The sequence below is a fragment of the Elaeis guineensis genome, chromosome 3 (assembly GCF_000442705.2).
Source record: "Elaeis guineensis isolate ETL-2024a chromosome 3, EG11, whole genome shotgun sequence".
NCBI lineage: Eukaryota > Viridiplantae > Streptophyta > Magnoliopsida > Arecales > Arecaceae > Elaeis > Elaeis guineensis.
In genome coordinates, this window is record NC_025995.2 from 101,806,709 (window position 1) to 101,827,060 (window position 20,352).

A 20,352-nucleotide genomic window follows, 5' to 3' on the forward strand; every position below is an offset into this window, starting at 1 on the left:
AGCCAATGCTTTATCCCACCAGCTACTTAGCGCTCTTTGCCCATGGGCAAGTCAAAGTGGAGGCCATGATAATGAAAATAAAGAGGCTAATCCTCAGGAGACCCTGTATGGCCCACTGAAGCTAACAAGCCCCAATGAAGCCAATCGAGGCTAATCCTTCAGGGACTCCACACGATCCTCTAAAGTCGATATGGCCCACTAAAGCTAATCAAGTCTAACCCTTTGGGGACCCCATGTGGCCTACTGAAATCGATATAGCCCACTGAAGCCAACCATGACTAACCCTCCAGGGACCCCATACGGCCCACTGAAGTCGACATGGCCCACTGAAGTCAACCGATGCTAACCCTCTGAGGACCCCATATAACTCATTGAAGCCGACACAGCCCATTGAAACTGATATGGCCCACTGAAGCCAATCGGAGCTAACCCTATGGGGGCTCCATGCAGCCCACTGAAGTTGACATGGTCTATTAAAGCCAACATGGCCCACTGAAGTCAATCGAGACAAAACCTCCGAGGATCCCATACAGCCCATTAAAGCCGACATGGCCTACTAAAGCTGACATGGCTCACTGAAGTCAATCGAGAATAACCCTTCGAGAATCCTATACAGCTCACTGAAGTTGACACAACTCATTGAAGTCGACATGGCCCACTGAAGTCAATAGGGACTAACCCTCCGAAGATCTCATATGGCCCACTAAAGCCAACATGACCCACTAAAGCTGACATGACTCACTGAAGCCAATCAAGGTAACCATTTGGAGACCCCATACAGCTCACTGAAGCCAACATGGCCCATTGAGACAGACATGGCTCACTAATGCCAACTGAGGCTAACCCTTCAGGGATCCCATATGGCCCACTGAAGCCTAATAGGGGCTAACACCCTAGAGACCCCGCACTACCAATAGAAGCCGGTGATGATAACTCCAAAAGATCACACCCACCTGAGATCCCACCTCAAAGAAAAAGAAACCTCAAAAGATACATAAAGAAGATATTGACAAAAGAGATTCTTCATTCAAAAGATTCATGCATATTTCAAAAAATTCTATTACAAGTCAATCTTGTTCGAGCGAGGCTCGTTAAAATAAAGAAAAAGAAGATATGAGGTTCAAGCTCAACCGACATCTTTGGACGGAGAACTGAGCACCACTCAATGCTATCCTCGGCAATCCACATAAAGCAAAGCCCTTTTTCAATGATCACCAACCCTCTCTAAAGGATATCGGGGATGGCATAATCGGTTTTCCTTCAAAAACCCATCCACCTCAGGATATTCCTCTGAGGAGGGTCAGAAGGCTATATTGGGGGAGGCAAAAGACGACCTCATAGAAAGGTCAAAGGCCTTTATGTGGAGGACAATGTGTTAATAGCCCCCAGATGACCGCCATCATGGCCCTACGGTTGGAAAGGTGGAACTTTCCAATACTTCTCATGCTAAGATAGAATGCTCACTAATGCATCCCCCTGAAGCACTCCATGATTGGCCAGAGAAAGAAGAAGACTCCCCCAGATGGAGGAAAGCTCCGACATCCTAGTGACATCAGACGAGACGACACCATCACAATATTTCAGAAGATGACCAAGGTAAGATCGACCTCAAGCAACATGGCTCCTATTTATAAAGGGGAGATAGGCCCAAGCACACTCAAATGCCCCACTAATCATGTGATAAGTGTCACCACCTAGAAGGCCTCGAAGATTGCACCTTCTGGGAGGAGCATCAAAGGTCCTTTCCAATGTACAGTCCTTTTCAAATGGTACTAGTATTCAAGGCAAAGCCCCATCAAACCTCCAGACTATATAGATTTGTCACTGTGCGACTCTCAAAATGGATCACCTTTTCTGATTTATGGGCAACAAAACAACACCTATCAACATCCAGTGCTTGGCAATAAATAAGTTAGTAATTTTTAAAAGCTCACTCACCACACACTAACGAAGTAGGCACTTCGGACAAGGTCAAGAAAGATCTTGGATTGGGCATGGGAACCAACCCGACCAACCCATCCGAATCATTTGAGCCCATGACCATGATGAAAGCTAATCAGCACAAACATTACAAAGAAGTAAGAAACTTCATGTGAAGAGTAAATACAATGAAAATACATTTTTCATTGATCTAAAAAATTTATTTATAGAATAATGCCAAAAAAAAGCACCAAAAATAAGTACAAAATGAAAACAGATCTAGTCTTCATCCAAGAAAAATACCCCAACTTCTTCATCACTATTTTCAGAGTGAATGCGTCTGAGGTCCAGTTTTGAAACCATCTGCTGCAAGAATGCCTTGTAGTCCTAGAATCCATGGATGAAGACAGTTGAAGATGCCTCAGTGAGGTTGTCCTCAACATCCGTCGAAGCTTTGTACTCCTTAATGCATCTGTATCTGACCTCGACAGCACCTCTACTGAAGCCTCGATGAACCCCCCACTGCCCCTGGGCAAAGAAGGGCCTGCCCAGTGCCTTGTCAATCCTCCGAGGGGAGGCGAGACCCGACCTAATAAAAAAAAAAGTCTAAAGCAACTTTGACACAACCGACGTAGTGGCTTGCAACTTCTGGACTGCGACCGACTCATCCCCAGTCCCCACCAGGGATTGTGATGGATCAAAAATAGATAGTTCTAGTTGGATGCTCCTTACCCTCTTGGACGAGGAATCCCTACTTGAGGAGCTTATCTTTTTCTTCACTACTAGTTTAATGGATGACAGCGACGGCTTTATGACTACAAGACAAAGAAAAGAGAATCTTCTCCTAATGGCTACAATGACAAAAGAACAACTACCAAGGTGATAACTTCCTTCACCATAAGTTGAAAGACTGCTTCGAAATCAGAAGTTGAGGGCATCTGTTGGGGAAGTGATCCACCAACCAGGTCAACCATTCCCATAAGGAGCGCTCAAAGCGGCTTAGGGAAGCCGAACGCTCAAGAGAAGGCTACAAATTGACGGAAAGATTTTTTTTCAAGGCAAACAGCTAGAACATGACCTAATGGCCTAGAGAATCAGGCCTAAGAATGGCAATGGGTAAGGTACCTGCAAATTTTGCCCTACCCATATCCGAACCTGTTTAAAATCTAACTATCTGAACCCATCCCAAATCTAATTACTAAATCAACCACAAATCCCCAACCCATCCTATTTAAAATTGGTATACCTGTCGGGTACCCGAGCCCATCCAATAACAGAACTTCATAAATTAAAAATTCCATAGCCAAAGAAGAATCCTTTGGATCAAAATTCCCCAAACCCTCCAAAATATCATGCTTCTACCAAGATTAAGCTCTTAAAACCTCAAGCAACAAACTCACACCGCCACAGCTCCCACAAAATTCTATATGCTTGAGCAAAAAACTTGGAACCTAAGAAACCCCTCCAATCATCCTCAAGTACTCTCCTTTCCTACAGATCTCTAAAGAAAAAGGATAAAATGAAAAGAAAAAGAAGCAAAAAGAAAAAAAAATGATCAATCTATGTGGGAAAAGGTCTTACCTTTCAATTTTTCTCGCTTTTCCTTTATTTTTCTTGATTTTTCCTTTGTGTTCCCCCTATTTTTCCTCTATTTTTTCTATCCTCAGGAGTCTCAATCGCGTAGAGGCTTGGAACCTAAGAAACCCCTCCCATCTCTCTGAAAGGCTCTCCTTTCCCATTGAGCTCCAAAGAAAGGGAATGAAATGAAAAAAAAAAAAAAGAAGGGAAAAGGAAAAAAATTGATCAATCCACATGGGAAAAGGTCTTACCTTTCGATTTTTTCTACTTTTCCTTTATCCCCCCCCCCCAACCCAATTTTCCCTCTATTTTTTCCATCCTCAAGAATCTCAAACGGGTGAGAGGCTTGGAGCGGCTGATAGAGAAGCTTAGACGTTGACTTAGGGCTAGAGCTTTATATTTATATATAAACGGATCGAGTAGCAGGTACCCGAGGGATAAATCCCAAACCTATCTCAAATCTAAATAGATTTTAACTTTAAATCCCAAATCTGTCCCAAACCCTATTAGGATATACTAAACAAATCCTATTAGGATTTAGAATGGGTTGGGTATATGAAAAATTTTGTTCAACTGCCATCCCTAATCAGGCCCAACAAACCTAAACATTCTGGCTAACAAGATACGGACTCTACCTCCATATAAAAAAGGTATGATGAGGACCCTCAGGTAAGGACAAGCTAACTCAGAAAAGAAAAAATAAAAGTGGAGAGGAGGCTTTGTTCTCTATTACCATCTCTCTCTCACTCTCTCTTTTTTGTTGTTCCTAAAGCTTCAGCTAACTTATACATTGGAGGGTCCCTCGTCAGAATACCCCCGATGAATACGAACTTTTTTTGTAGATTCTCTCCGCATCTTGGATCTCAAATAGCATCTAGCTCTAGCCATGTCATAGCTCTTTTGGAGTCTTATAGCAACAAAACTTATTTTATTTTCCATAATTCTCTTGTTATTATTTGAGATTCTCTTATATTTCTATAGATTTTTTTTAGTATAACCTTTCTTGTACGATTCTCTCAAGAGAAGGATGTCTCGTAATTTTTGTAATACTCTCTTTAGTAATGAGATGGTACAAAAATAACTCCATGTTGATTTATAACAAAAATCCAAGCACACTTAAATATTGTAGGTTCTCATTATGTGCCCTTCAACCTTGAATTCTCACATTCCCAATATAGACAATGTTGTCAGTTGAGGGTGGAACTAAGAAGAAAAATGGCTAGAGCCTTTTTTTTTCTCAATTTACAGTTTTGGACCTGAGCTCTATCTGATAGCAATCTTAGGTTCAAACTTTTGGCTTGAGCCTTGCTAGTAGTATAAAATCGAGCTCAAATTATCCCAAGTCAGGTAGGCTAACTTAGACCATTGGTAGCTCTAAATATTGCCACTAGAAGATACAAAGGATATCCATGATTTAATAAATTGTTCCTCTCCAATCAGCATTGAAGCGGAAAGGATCCTAATCCAATGCTTTGATCTAACGTGAATCATCAAATTTTATGTTTTATTTGAGTTTGTTGGATTGGATTACAATGAGTTATGACCATAGGTACAAGGATTTTATGAATAACCAATGTTTCTCAATACTAGCTTTTTATTTCATCTAGGAACCAAGTTAGGTAGAACCAATTTTGTTGGATCATTAGGATCAAAGCATGAAATGCGAATATGGATTGAAGACATCTGACTGTATGTTAGGTCTGATGGTATATAAACAATATTTAGGAGGTATTTGGTTTGCGACCAAAATTTGAATTGGAATCGATATTGGAATGGATTGGAATAAGAGTTAAAATGGTCAGCATTTGGTTGGAGATTAGAATCGAAATCAGAATAGAGAGTTGAATCCTTAAAAAATAGTCGGCATTGGACCATTCTCATTCTGTCCCAGAATTGTAATCGGAATGCGACTCCCCTCAGTCAAATAGTTGGAATGGGAGTTATCTATTTCCATTCCTATTATAGCCTCCGACTCCTCTAACCAAACATCCCCCTATTGTTGCTCCACCAAACCAGCACCTCGCATCAACCTGCCAATGGCCAACGCCGTATGCGAGCCATGATCAAGCATGTTAATGAAATACACAGTATGTTGAAATAGGGCTTAAAGAATTATTGATGTGATTTAAAAGACTAAACAAAATTAACAAAATTTTGTTGTAAAAAAATTATAAATGACTTCAAAAATATTAAGAAAATTAATAAATCAAATCTAGAATCATGTTGGATATTGTCCTAAAGCGTATTCCTATCCCTTATATAGAAAAATTTAGAAAAATCACTCCAAGATACAACCGAGATCCTTTACCTGCAAGCATGACCGTGGAGGAAGTTGATAGAGATCCTTTCAACTTTCAAAAAAATAATCACAAAGATATTTGAAAAGAAAAAGTCAGAAGGAAGAGAAGGAGAAGATTAGATGGGATGTAGCAAATCAGGTGTGACAACCAGTCCAATTGGATCTGGTTCATTATGAAGTCAACTGGATTTGCTGACTTCACTGCAATGTTTCAGAAAAAAATTCAGAATAGGAGAACCTAATCTCCTACCCAATCTTCAACCATCAAAGAAGATAAGGCCATAAGGGGCAACCTAATAGAGCCATATGTTGGAAGAGGTGGGTTGTTGGATTGATTATGCTGCTAAAAGCCGACTTTATCCATGGACAAATTGAATCTATTTTCTTCCCATCCTTTTCTATTTAAACCCATCACCTCCTAATCAAACCCATCATCGAATCCTCCACTGCCTCCCTTTTCCTTCTTTCTTGTCTATGGCAGCCATCGTGCCACCTTGTCGAGCGTCATCACCTCCCTAAAATCCGGCCCTTCCTCTTTGAACCATCATTGCTCTGTTTTGAAAAGTCTTCAGATGTGAGATCCACCTAATTCCACCCTACCGACCGAGCCATGCTGTCACCACCATCTCTGACAAGCCTCTTTCTCTCTCTTTTCCTTTCGGCCCTAAATATCATTGCCATGGCATTGGGGGGGAAGTAACCATTTTCTTCTTTTTTCTCAGATCTCTTGTTGCCACTAGTCGACCACCGACTCTAGACATCGCTGTGCCACCACCGTCGGTCACTTTGATCGCATCATAGCCGGCCTCCCACCATCCTATTGACCCTTAGGAAGCCCCTAAGAGTCTTAAGTTTAGCTAAGAAAGAAAAAAAGAAAGACAGAAATAGAGAGAAAAATAAGAAAGAGATAGGAAGAGAGAGAGAGAGAAAGAAAAGGGGAAAGAGAGGGAGGAAGAAAGAGAGCAACTCAATCTTTTTTGTGAACCTAATCTGTTGATTTGATATAATATTTTTGAATGTGAAGGCAGATCTTGCATATTCCTTAGGACCTTGTCTCAAGGAGTATGCAACCATCATGTGTCTGATCCAATTGCTAGGTTCGAAGTATGATAGAATAGTATTAGAGCTTAGGTTAAAGATCATGAGAATGTAGATTAGTGAGAGTGGGACAGAATTAGAGTTTTGATTGAATATTTGAAAATAATTACTTATAGTAAAAATCTAATGAATAGTTTCATAATGTTTGACATTATTTTGCGGATATAAATTGAGTTTTTTTGGACTTTACTTTGAATGGTATAGAAGATTTGTATTGTTAAAATTTTCATTTAACGTACCAAGCTTAGTTCTCAGAAGAATATTGTCGTGACTAGACAATGAATATATAGAGGTATATTTTGAGTAATATAGAATGGTTGTATTATGTTTTGTTAGCATTAGATTTATTTTGGAAACTTAATCTTGATATAATTATAGAATGCCATAGCAATCTTGAGATTATTGAAAGTTATTTTGAATTAGAAGATTATAGTTATTTTGTTGATAAAGAGAATAAAAAAAAGATAATTGAATGATTACTTAAGGATATCGCAAGCAAGGAAGACTTCTATAATCATGATAAGATCTAAGTAATGGAAGAGCATTTTATTAATAGTTATCGAGAATAATCTCTTTTACATAATGTTTTAAGCGGATCTTTTAAAGTTGATTTGGCTCTCTAGTTACGATGCTCTAGTAATTTACAAGATCATAAGTCAAAAGTTGATTTTCTCAAAAGAGAGAGATTAATTTGAATTGTCCAAGTAATCCAGAGTTGTCTTGACTCAAATCAAATTTAGAAGTTAATATGTTAATCATACAATGGTGCAAACAAGGCAATTATCTTGTAAGATAATTATAATCCAATATACTTAGACAACAAAATTTTTATTCAAATTTTATAGAATTTTAATTTGAAATTATTAAGAAATTTTGAAGAATGTTAATCAGAGTTGCAAAATGAAAATATGGTGGTTTGAGATATTTAAAATTAATTGTGGTTCGAAATGTATTATAATGGAAGATATAATTTTTTGATAAAAGAGGCTTGTATTCATAAAAAGAATAGGAGTACTATAAATTCTTAAGCTAGTCATGATGTGACTATATTTATTATGCTAAGAAAAATTTTGACCATCTTATATCTAAGATTAGTTGATTGTTAATTAAATTTGATCTATTTATCAAGTATTTAAATAAATCTAATATGATTTATTTTCTCCCTATGATCTCAACTCTGATATAGGTAGTGGCGGAGTGTAAGAGAGACCGAGGGAGCCATCCCCTCAAAAAAAATTTAAAATACTTATTACCTATATATTTATATATATAATGGCCCTCCTAATATTTTAGCCTTACACACATTATGAATCCATCAATTTAGAAAAAGATCATATTATTAATTTATATATTAATTTTTTTATTTAAAATAATAATTTTTTAAAAAAAATAGTTGTTTATTTATTCTTTAATCTTTTATTTATTCTTCAACCTTTAATGTGAAAGAGATTATTGAGATTTTTACACAATCAAAATCATTTTACAGATGGCATAAGATAATATTTTTTACTTATCTTTATTTATATATAAAATTAAATATTTATTGAGATTTTTATAATATTTTTGGATACATATTTTTATTTTATTATTTAATATAAAATATTTTATTTAAAAAATTATTAATAAATTATTCCTTTGCCCTCCCAACATTTGGTATCAGGCTCTGTCATTGGATATAGGAATCATGATATCAAACTTCATCTACTCAATTTAATTTTTATAATTCAATTTTGAGATCATTTTTATAATTATGATGGATTATTATTGCCTAAAGTCATTACTATATTATCATGATCACCTTCAAAATCATCTGATTATTTGATTTTAGTCAAGAAAGGTCATTACCTTTTGTGGGATTTAAACTTCATAATAGTATTTGTACCGAATTCATTTCAAGCTTTATTCAAAAAATAATTTATTTTGTTAATCAATTTTGCTGTAAGATTTTTGCATCCAATTGATCCCAACTCAATTTTAAATAAATAAGTATTTATCTCAATCTCAAAGTCTTGGTCACTTAATTAGTGCTGATCTTATTAATCTATATCTTAATCTTAAGTGCAATAGAAAGCATTTGATATGATAATCATATTGATTTTGATCAAGGAGAGATGAAATCTTTGATTATGTATCAAAGGGATAAAATTTCAAAATTAATGTGGAGGTACCGAATTATGAAGTATTCTTAGAAAGAGTCTATGCTTTGATATAGAAATATATATGAGCATTATGGTTGATCCGAGGGGTCGGATTGCTTGCAAGCATTTTAGTAATATGTGTTAGAAAATTGGGTAGGCAGCATGTGTAGGTTTCAAAATTTTGAAAACAGACAGCGAAAAATTAAATGGGTTAAACCCTTTAATCCCACATACAAGATATCAAATCTAAACCTACCCAAGCTCAGGAGAAAATACATATCAATAATCTAGAATTTAAAAATATTTATGAGATCATATCTCATTACCTTGGTGCAGGTAGATATTCACCGCTTCTAATAATCTCAGATTCGTAGAAAGTTGAGCTGCACACGTGTTCGGCCTCTACAGATATCCATCAAGATCGATCTCAAACTTCTTTCTCCTCGTAGAAGATTCTTCTTTTCAAGAAGAACTTCAATCTTGAACACTTTGATCAACTTCTTTGATCTACATTGCGAGATCAACTCCTTAATCAACAGCCTTCTTCTTCTTCTCCTTGATCTACAATCTCTAAGTCTCCAAAACTACTTTTAGGTGTGTGGAAGAGAGGCACCCAACCTTTAGGTGTGAAAAGGAAGAGAGGGAGGAGAGAAGGTGTGGAGAGGGAGAGAGAGGAATTTTTTTTTGATGAAAATTCTATTATCAAGAAACCTTAGAGACCTCCCTTTATATAGATACTATCCTGACATATATTAGGAACCCAATTATCTTAAAAAAGTAGATCCTTATCTCATAAGAATTTTCTACCTTTTTAATCTGATTTATGTCAATTAAAATTAGATATAAATGATATATAATCAGCCCCTTAAAGCATGTACAAGAGGCATCTATGGAATACTTGTCAGGTAGTTGGGGTACCAACTCTTAGCGCCCCATAAAGGGATCTCTAGCCAAAAGAGATGGGGCATGGCCCCCACTCTCTCTCCTCCAAGCCATGATACATAAGAGGGGGTGGGCCCCTCTAGGATATGGCGCCCAATATTTATCAAAAAAAAGGATGCACCATCCAATCTTCCAACTATTCCATATGCACGCTTAAAGATAATTAGGAGACAAAAAAGAGATAATATTAAGATAATTATGCCAACTAATTGACTTAATCAAATCTTCTTGGGCTCACAATTAAGAGTCCAATTAAATCCAAATAGATTTAGATTAGGTTCAAAGCTATAGACTTGATCAAATCAAAGTTCTGAGAAGAATTAGGTTTAATTGTGTGCTAGTATGGTTCTCATAAACCTAATAAGACTTAAATAAATCCTAATCCAATTAGAACTTCATAAGTCTAATTGATAAATTCGAGATTAAATCCCTTAATGCGTGACCCCATAGATTCCATTCTATCTGATAGTGAGATATATTATGATCTTTATTACAATATCATCGAAACTCTTTTCGATGGATTGAAATATTTTTAATTCTACCCTTCGAGGGTCGTCGATCATCAAGATGACGCCCGATGAGTCTCACAATCCATTAGTGACATCTAGCAGTATGCAGTGTCAATCTAGTAGAATGAAAGTACGAATCTTTAGGTGCAATTATCGTATGATTCAGTCTTTCTATAATGAGTTTTGACTTGATGGAGCTTATGGAGAATTTGTCAGACCCCATCGTCAGTCACATGCTAGATTGGCTCGACTGGAGTTCATTTGTGAATCTTGTAGAAACTTTTTTCTAATATTCACACTTGCTTTGGCCAAAGACTTTCTGAACTCAATCTCACAAATCACATAGGACTTCTTCTTTTCTATCAAGGTCGATAGATTCTATCTAAGATAATCCTACTTCAAACAGCAAACCTAAATCTATTGAAGCCAACATATACAGTAAAGATCCGAATGGCAAGGGATCAAGAGAACGTGCAGTCAAACCCAGTAGTCTCACTACGAATAGCCAATGACACCACAGGTCAAAGGATCACTCACACCACTGCAGCATCGAAAAGATCACTGACGAGTGAGTAGACATCCATGTGCTTCTCGTGTTGGTCATGCTTAGTACAAGTTGTTCTCTAACAACCATCCATACCTTCATCCTAGTGTCTCTACACCGTAGACCTAAGACTCATCTATCCACAAGGGAGGTGAACCATGCACCGATCTCAAATAGATTGATCACGATCCTCCGTGATGATCTTTTGATCGGAAGTATTTAAAAATTAATCACTAATTAATATATATCTCAAATTCTTAACTCTTTAAGAATATATAAAAATCATCTTTGTTAATTTTTAGGACAAATCATGGACACATATACATGATTGGAATAAAAAAATTCTTTATTGATCATAAAAAGATTACAAGTATAAGTTTAAGTCCTGAAAATACATAATGTGTCAGCCAATAATTGACTTCTAGGATATAAATCTAACAAACTCCTACTTGACTTAAAGCCAATTGACCATATACCTAAGACCCATCTTCTCAAGGTGAGCTTCAATCTTCTACTGGATGAGAGGCTTGATCAGTGGATCTGTCACATTCAACGTGGAGTCGACTCTCTACAACTCGATGAACTTCTTCTCGAGGTATTCGTATATGATGTGAAACCATCGCTCTATGTGCTTGGACTTCTGATGAGACCTAGGCTCCTTAGCAAGGGCTATGAAGCCATTATTATCATAGTGCAGTACAATGGCATCTGATGGCATCACACCCAACTTCACAACGAACTTCTTGAACCAAAAGATTTTTTTAGCAACTTCAGAGATGACGATGTACTTGGCTTCCATAGTCGAATCTACAATGATTGATTATTTGAAATTTTTTCAACTAACTGCACCACTATTATACAAGAAGATACATCCCGATGTAGACTTTCTATCATCGACATCAGTCATAAAGTCTAAATCAGTGTATCCCTCGACTTTTAGCTCCAATCCTCCATCAAAGTTCAATATCAAATCCTTAGTCTTCCTCAAGTACTTAAAAATATTTTTAACAGCAATCCAGTATTCTTCACCTACATTCGCCTGATATCTACTCATGACACTCACGGCAAGTGCTATATCAAGGTATGTACATAATATGACATACATGAGACTCCCTATTGCTGAAGCATAAAGAATCTTGCTCACGCACTGGATCTCCTCAGGTGTGTTAGGATACATCTTCTTGGAGAGATGAATGCCATGTCTAAGGGGTAAAAGATTCCTCTTAGAGTTTTTCATGCTGAACCTCTTCAGCACCTCTTCTATGTACATATGCTGTGAGAGTCCTATCATTCTCTTAGATCTATCTCTATAGACCTTTATACCAAGAATGTAGGAAGCTTCTCCTAGGTATTTCATGGCGAACTCTTTCGACAACCATACTTTAACCGACGTCAGTATGAGAATATCATTATCAATCAGAAGGATGTCATCCACGTACAATACAAGGAATGTGACAGCGCTCTCACTGAACTTTTTGTACACACACGGCTCCTCATTTTTTATGAAATCAAATATTTTGATCACATCATTGAAGTGAGTGTTCCAACTCTGAGATGCTTGCTTGAGTCCATATATGGATCTTTGCAGCTTGCAAACTTTGTGATCACTATCATTAGATGTGAAATTCAGAGACTGCTCCATATAGATATTTTTTTCAAGATATCCATTTAGGAAGGTAGTTTTTACATCCATCTGTCAGATTTCATAATCATAAAATACTGCTATGGCAAGCAGAGTATGGATGGATTTCAGCATAGCTATAGACGAAAAGATTTCATAATAGTTGATGCCTTCGCGTTGACTATAACCTTTCACGACTGGCCTTTCCTTATAGGTCTCTACCTTACCATCCGACCCAATCTTCTTTTTGTAAATCCATTTACACCCAATAAGTACAATACCTTCAAGTGGATCTACTAAGGACCAAACCTGGTTGGAATGCATAAAGTCAATTTCTGAGTTCATTGCTTCCATCCATTTCTTAGAGTCTACATCTAATATTGCCTCATCGTAGGTTTTGGGATCATTCCTAATGTCCCTATCTCTCATAAAGAATATTTTCTCTAAATCCTCTATAAAAATACTTAAGTACCTTTTAGGAGAATGGGAGATCCTACTTGATTTACGAGGTGGAGGAGGTATCACATCTACTGGCTCATTACTGAGTTCAAATTTTTGGACTCGATGCTCTTTAGAGACTTTCTCTTCGAGTCCCACTGCCTCCATCTTGGATAAACTCTTTTTCCAAGAAGACAGCATGATGGCTCACAATCACATTGTGATCCTCGAAAAAATAGAAGTAGTATCCCATGATTTTCATGGGATATCCAATAAAACGAGCCCTAAAGGACCTAGCCTCTAACATGTCCATCTACTGTCGCTTCACATGGTCCGAACATCTCCAAATCTTGAGGTACCCAAGAGATGACTTCTTACCATACCATAACTCATATGGTGTGGTAGAAACAGATTTAGAGAAAATTCGATTCAAAAGATGAATCACAGTAAGCAAGTTATGTCTCCAAAGAAAGTCAGAAAGATCTGTGAAGCTCATCATGGACCGAACCATATCTAATAGGGTCTGCTTCTTTCTTTCAAATATTCTATTGAGCTGAGGTGTCCCTAAAGGTGTCCACTGTGAGACTATGCCATTATCTTTGAGATAGGTCCGAAATTTTTCACTAAGATATTCATCTCCTCGATCTGATCGAAAAACTTTTATAAATTTTTTAGTCTGTTTTTCTACTCTATGTCTGAACTCTATGAACTTTTCAAAGGCTTCAGACTTTTGGTGCATCAGATACACAAACCCATATCATGAATAATCATCGATAAAGATTATGAAGTAGATATAGCCACCTCTGGCTTGTACATCAAATAGACCACACACAACAGTGTGTACCAAGGCTAATATATCAGTGACCCTTTCTCCTTGTCCCACAAAGGATAGCTTGACCATTTTTTTTGAAGACACGATTTACAGACTAAATAAGACTCGAAAGTCAATAGTCCAAGAAGACTATTTTTATCTAGTTTGTTGAGTCTGTCCTCTCCAATATGGTCTAACCTAAGGTGTCACAAATACTTTTGACTGATCCTATTTCTAGATCTCTTAAATCCTATGGCATTCACTAATTGCTCATTAATGTTTATACTTGCATTCGTATGCAAATGGTAAAAACCATCAATCAAGAAAGCACATGCCACAAGTCTATTTTCAAAATAAATAGAACACATATCTTTATTGAAATAAAAATTATAATTATACTGTGCCGGCACAAAGATAGAAATAAATTTTCTACTGGCACAGGTACATAGTAACAGTCTTTCAAAAGCAAACTAAATCCTAATGATAATCACAGAGGGTAGGTCCTGACGGCAACAGCAGCAACCCTTGCTCTATTGCCGACCCAAAGAGTGATCTTGCTTTCTCTCAGTCTCCTAACTTCTTCAAGACCCTGCATTGAAGTGCACAAATGAGTACTTAAACCAGAATCAAGAACCCAACTAGAAGAAGAGAAAATCATTAGATTAGTTTCAATAACGAGCAACTCAGATATACCTTCAGAAGGCCCATCCTTCTTCTTGCTCTTGACAGTCACCAGGTAGGCCGAATAGTTCCTTCTCTAGTGGCCTTCGACGTTGTAATGGAAACACTTTTTCTTGTCATCGGCCTTCTTAGGAACCGGCTTCTTGGGTCTGGCCTCATTTTTCTACTTCTTCATGGGCTTTTTCTTCTTCTTGAAAGAAGATTTTTTTTGGAGGAAGCCCACTCCACAGCTAGAACTGTGTCCCTTAAACTTTTCAATGTGCCCTCTGCAGTCACCAGCATATTCAATAACTCTGGCAAAGTAGCATCAATCTTATTCATATGGTAGTTCATGATGAACTGCCCATATGAATCAGAAAAAGATTAGAAGATCAGATCCATCTGCAGTTCCTTGTCCATGTTCATTTGGAGCTTTTGAAGCTCCTCTATATCCTTGATCATTGTCAAACAATGATCATTGATGGATTATCCATCATGCATCTTCGCTCTGAAAAGTCTTTCGGAGACCTCAAAGCGAGCCATGCGACTCTATTCACCATACAACTCTTGCAGGTGAACCAGTATCTCCTAACAGTCCTCATATCTTTATGCTGTTGCTGAAGATCATTGGATATGGATGCTAAGATATAGTACTTCACCTTGTTATCTTCATCCATCCACTTCTCAAGTGCAGCTCATTGATCAGCAGATGGACGAGCAGGTAACAGAGGCGCTTCCTGATCAAGGACATAGGTAAGCTTTTTGAAATTAAGAATAATTCTTAGATTTTGGAGCCAGTCTTTGTAATTGATGCCGATCAACCTATTTGTATCGAGGATTTGGGCTAAAAGGTTTGAACTCGACATGATTATCTGTAGAGAGAATAATTTCTAGTTAGATTTTATACTTATAAAATTATTTGTTCTAGAGACTTTAAAAATAAATAAAAGCTCCTATTATTTTCTTGAATCTTCCACACTCTTCGGATGGAGAAACGAAAACCTATATGCGATCAATTTTAAGTGGGTACTACGGTCCCATTAATCTATATATACCTCACCTAACAATTATTGATGAGCACAGATTAATAAGTGAACAACATTTTATCCATTGCTTCTCTAAACAAGATACAGTGGGCTTAGTCTCTAAGTCTTGTAGCCTTACCTAACAGTTATTGGTACATTCCTTAGTTAAATCAGACCTATCATTCACCAGTGGATGCAAAGCCATCATTGAGACCCTCATCTAATAGTTATTGGATCCAACCCCATCTCTATCCTGAGATATCAAATATCAATAGAGTTATTGTACCTTCTCGATGTAATCGAACCACTATAACTAGCCAAGAATGATCAACGTCAGAAAACACCTGCATTTCATTATTTAAACCAACCTAATTGAACCAAATAAGTTAGGCCCAATTAGACTAATTTAAATCCAACTTAATTAGGCTTAATTAGGCTCAATAAAATTCTAATCAAATCAGAAATTGATTAAGCCCAACCCCTGATCAAATCAGGGACCAAACCATCTCGACGATTAGGTCAACTCTTAACCTAATCGGGTCAAACCCAACTGAATCCAATTCAATTGGACTTGATCCAAAAATAATTACTCAATCAAATTGAGTTAATTAGTGATTAAATCACTAATTAAACCTCTCATAAATATTGAGTCCAAATTCGATGGATAATCGGGCATCAGAATTCATCGATATGTAACCCAGATCGAAGAGTTCCAAACCAGTGGGACTCTTGACCCCAGTACCCAAAATGTGTGGGACTCATGATCAAAGAGTCCCAGACACGTAGGACTCATAGTCCACGAGCATTATGACTCTTCATCAGCCATCAGATCAGATAGAAACTTCTAATGTGTGTGACTCTGCAGGTTCGAACCTAAGCCGGTAGCACAGGAATCAATTTCAGTACTAATCGAAGTGACCATCTAGCAATGGTACCCGATGATCGGATAGGTCAAAAAGTTGCAATCGCAATACTCAAAACCTATGTGAATATGGTTACTGTATAATTCATCCTTTTGACCTCTGTGTTTAGGATGACTCAGGATTAAACTGTCAACCCTGATTAGATCATCCGAATCGTGCTCAACTCAAACAGTCCTGTGACTCCTCACAAAGACTACCCTGGCCAAGATTTTGCTAAATTGAAACACGACTGTACACAGCTCCTAAACTGGAGTGGTCAATTCCATCTTGACACACGCACCGACAAGTCAAGTACTTGACTACATCCAGCAGCCTTCCGTCACTGAATTAGAAATTCAAATAGTCCAGTGCCTAAGTGCAGTGAGTTGCTTGCAAGTCACTGTGGCAGTCTCAGATCGGAGGGACATTTATACCCATATTCCATCGGAGCAAATTTTGACAGCAAAAATAGCTCCGGAGTCGGTCACATTCAGTGCAGATATACCCTTATATCTTACCTGTATGCCATACCAGTGTCTCCACACTCATTGGTTAAGAGGACAACCAACCTATATGGCACACAACGACCTATGCTTGATAAACGTTGTTGTCCTTGGTAACAACGTATCATTTGGTCGCGAACAAATTTAAGGACTAAATGAAAAATTCTCCTTTGTCGAGTCTAAATAGTCCTAAGGACATCATCACAACATAGGAGTTCATTAGAAGATGAAATATTTTATGATGAAAAATATCAAAATAATTTTTATTAATTCATAATTCATGTACATATACAAAAATGAGCACAACAGTCAACAGACTGACGATTGGCTTTGGGACACTATTCCCAACAATCTCCCACTTGGTCTAAAGCCAATCAGTGCAGTATCTAATATCCATCTTTGACTTGTAGTCGTCGAACTCCTTCACCGTAATGGCTTTAGTGAATGGGTCGGCCAAGTTCTCCTTTCTGTCGATCTTCAGAAGGTCGACGTCACCTCGATCCATAATTTTTTGGATGAGATGGTAGCGGTGCAGAATATGCTTCGTCCGCTAGTGTGCCTTGGGTTCCTTCGCCTGAGCAATGGCTCCAGAGCTGTCACAGTAGAGCAGAACTGGACCAACAAGGGAGGGTGCTACTCCGAGCTCGATGATGAATTTTCTCAGCCACACCGCTTCTTTGGCAGCATCTGATGCAGCGACATACTCTGCCTCACAAACTGAATCAGCCACTGTGTTGCTTGGAATTCTTCCAGCAGATAGCCCCACCATTAAGGGTAAAAATAAATCCCAACACACTTTTGCTGTCATCGTGATCAGACTGAAAACTAGAGTCTGTAAACCCTATAAGTCTCAAGTCTGATTCACCATAAACAAGCCACTGGTCCTTAGTATTTCTTAAATACTTCAGGATGGTTTTAACAACCTTCCAGTGATTCTTCCCTGGATCAGATTGGTATCTACTCACTACCCCTAGTGAGTATGCCACATCTAGTCGTGTATATGTCATGACATACATGATAGATCCCACTGTCGAAGTATATGGAATCCTACCCATACACTCTCTCTCTTGAGGTGTTGTCGGACAATCCCTCTTCGAGAGAGAAATTTCATGGCCTATCGATAGATAGCCTTTCTTGAAATTCTCCATGCTGAACTTCTTCAGCATAGTATCTATGTACGTAGACTGGGATAAACCAAGTAACCTTTTAGATCTATCCCTATAAATCCTCATCCCTAGGATGTAGGAAGCTTCTCCCAAATCCTTCATGAAGAACTGTGACGACAGCCAAATCTTTATTCTCTGTAATGCAGAGACATCATTTTCGATTAAGAAAATATCATCCACATACAATATAAGAAATACCACTACTGGACCATTAGCCCACTTATAAATGCAGGGCTCTTCTCCGTTCTTAACGAAGCCATACGTCTTGATCGTCCTATCAAAACATATGTTCCAACTCCGGGATGCCTGCTTAAGTCCATAAATGGATCTCTGTAGTCTGCACACCTTAGACTCATCAGTGGATGTGAATCCTTCAGGTTGTATCATATACACCTCTTCATCCAGCTCTCCATTTAGGAAAGCTGTCTTCACATCCATCTGCCAGATTTCATAGTCCAGATGGGCAGCTATCGCAAGCATAATCCGAATGGATTTAAGCATTGCCACAGGAGAAAATATCTTGTCATAGTCCATACCATAACATTGACGATATCCTTTGGCAACCAGACGGGCTTTATAGGTTTCCACCTTTCCATCTGCGCCCCTCTTCCTTTTGAAGACCCACTTACACCCTATAGATGGATCAACCAATGTCCACACATCGTTGACCTTCATGGACTCCATTTCGGATTTCATGGCCTCTAGCCATTTCTCAGAGTCGGATCTCTGCATTGCATCCATGTAGGTGATCGGATCCTCATCGTTTTCATCAAGTTTGATAGGATCGTCATCCCGGATCAAGAAACCATAGTATCTGTCTGGTTGACATGGTACTCTATCAGATCGCCTTAAGGGTGCTTGAACAATGGGCTCCAGATCTAATCTAATCAAATTCAATTCAGGTTCAGCAACTTGTGTTGGTTTTTCCACCTGTCAAACTTCATCAAGTTCGACCTTAGAGGCAACAACCCTTCACCAAGGAACTCTTTTTTCAAAAAGATTGCCTTAAGGCTGACAAACACTTTTTGCTCATCAGTCAGATAGAAATAATACCCTTTGGTCTCTTTTGGGTATCCTATAAAATAACACGTGTCAGACCTAGGTCCTAGCTTGTCCGTAATTAAATGTTTAACATAAGTCAGACACCCCCAAACCCTAAGGTGTGAGAGTGCTGGCTTACGTCCTATCCATATCTCATATGGCATTTTGGTTACAGACTTACTCAGAACTCTATTTAGAAGGTAACAAGCCGATTCGAGCGCATATCCCCAGAGAAAGATCGACAGACCAGCAAACCCCATCATGGATCGAACCATGTCCAACAAGATCCGATTCCTCCTTTCAGATACACCATTATGCTGTGGTGTTCCAAGAGGAGTCCATTGAGAGAGAATCTCATTCTTCCCAAGATATGTCAGAAACTCATTGGAAAGGTATTCACCTCCTCGATCAGATCGAAAAGTTTTAATACACTTCCCAGTTTATTTTTCTACCTCATTTTAGAATAATTTGAACATTTCAAACGACTCCGACCTATGCTTCATAGACATACCCATACCTCGATAGGTCGTCTGTGAAGGTTATGAAGTAAAAATATCCACCTCTTGCACTTGTGCTCATAGGTCCACATACATCAGAATGTACTAGACCCAAGAGTTCACTGGCTCGCTCACCTTTTCCAGTAAAAGGTGACTTGGTCATTTTACCAAGAAGACAGGACTCACAGGTTGGAAGTGATTCACAATCACCTACTTCAAGAATTTCTTCTTGAGCCAACCTGTTTATCCTGTTCTTATTGATATGACCTAGCCTACAGTGCCAAAGGTAGACTTCTGACACATTATCTATTCTAGGGCGTTTACCGGAGGTTTGAACCACATTAACAGGTTGTGATAGAAAGTAAATTCTATTATAAAGTTATCCAATAAACATTGTAACACCATTCAAAATGATATTGCAAACATTTCTTTTTATTAAAAATTGATAACCATTCATGGCCAAAAGGCCTACAGAAATAATATTTAATAAAAAGCTTGGACAATAGTGACATTCATTCAGAATTATATTTCGAGAATTGATTACAAGGTTCATGATTCCTAATGCTAGAACTGGAACTTTGCTTCCATCTCCAATGTTCAGGAACCTCTCACCTTCATCAAATCTCCTACTGACCTGCAGACCCTGCATCAAATTACAAA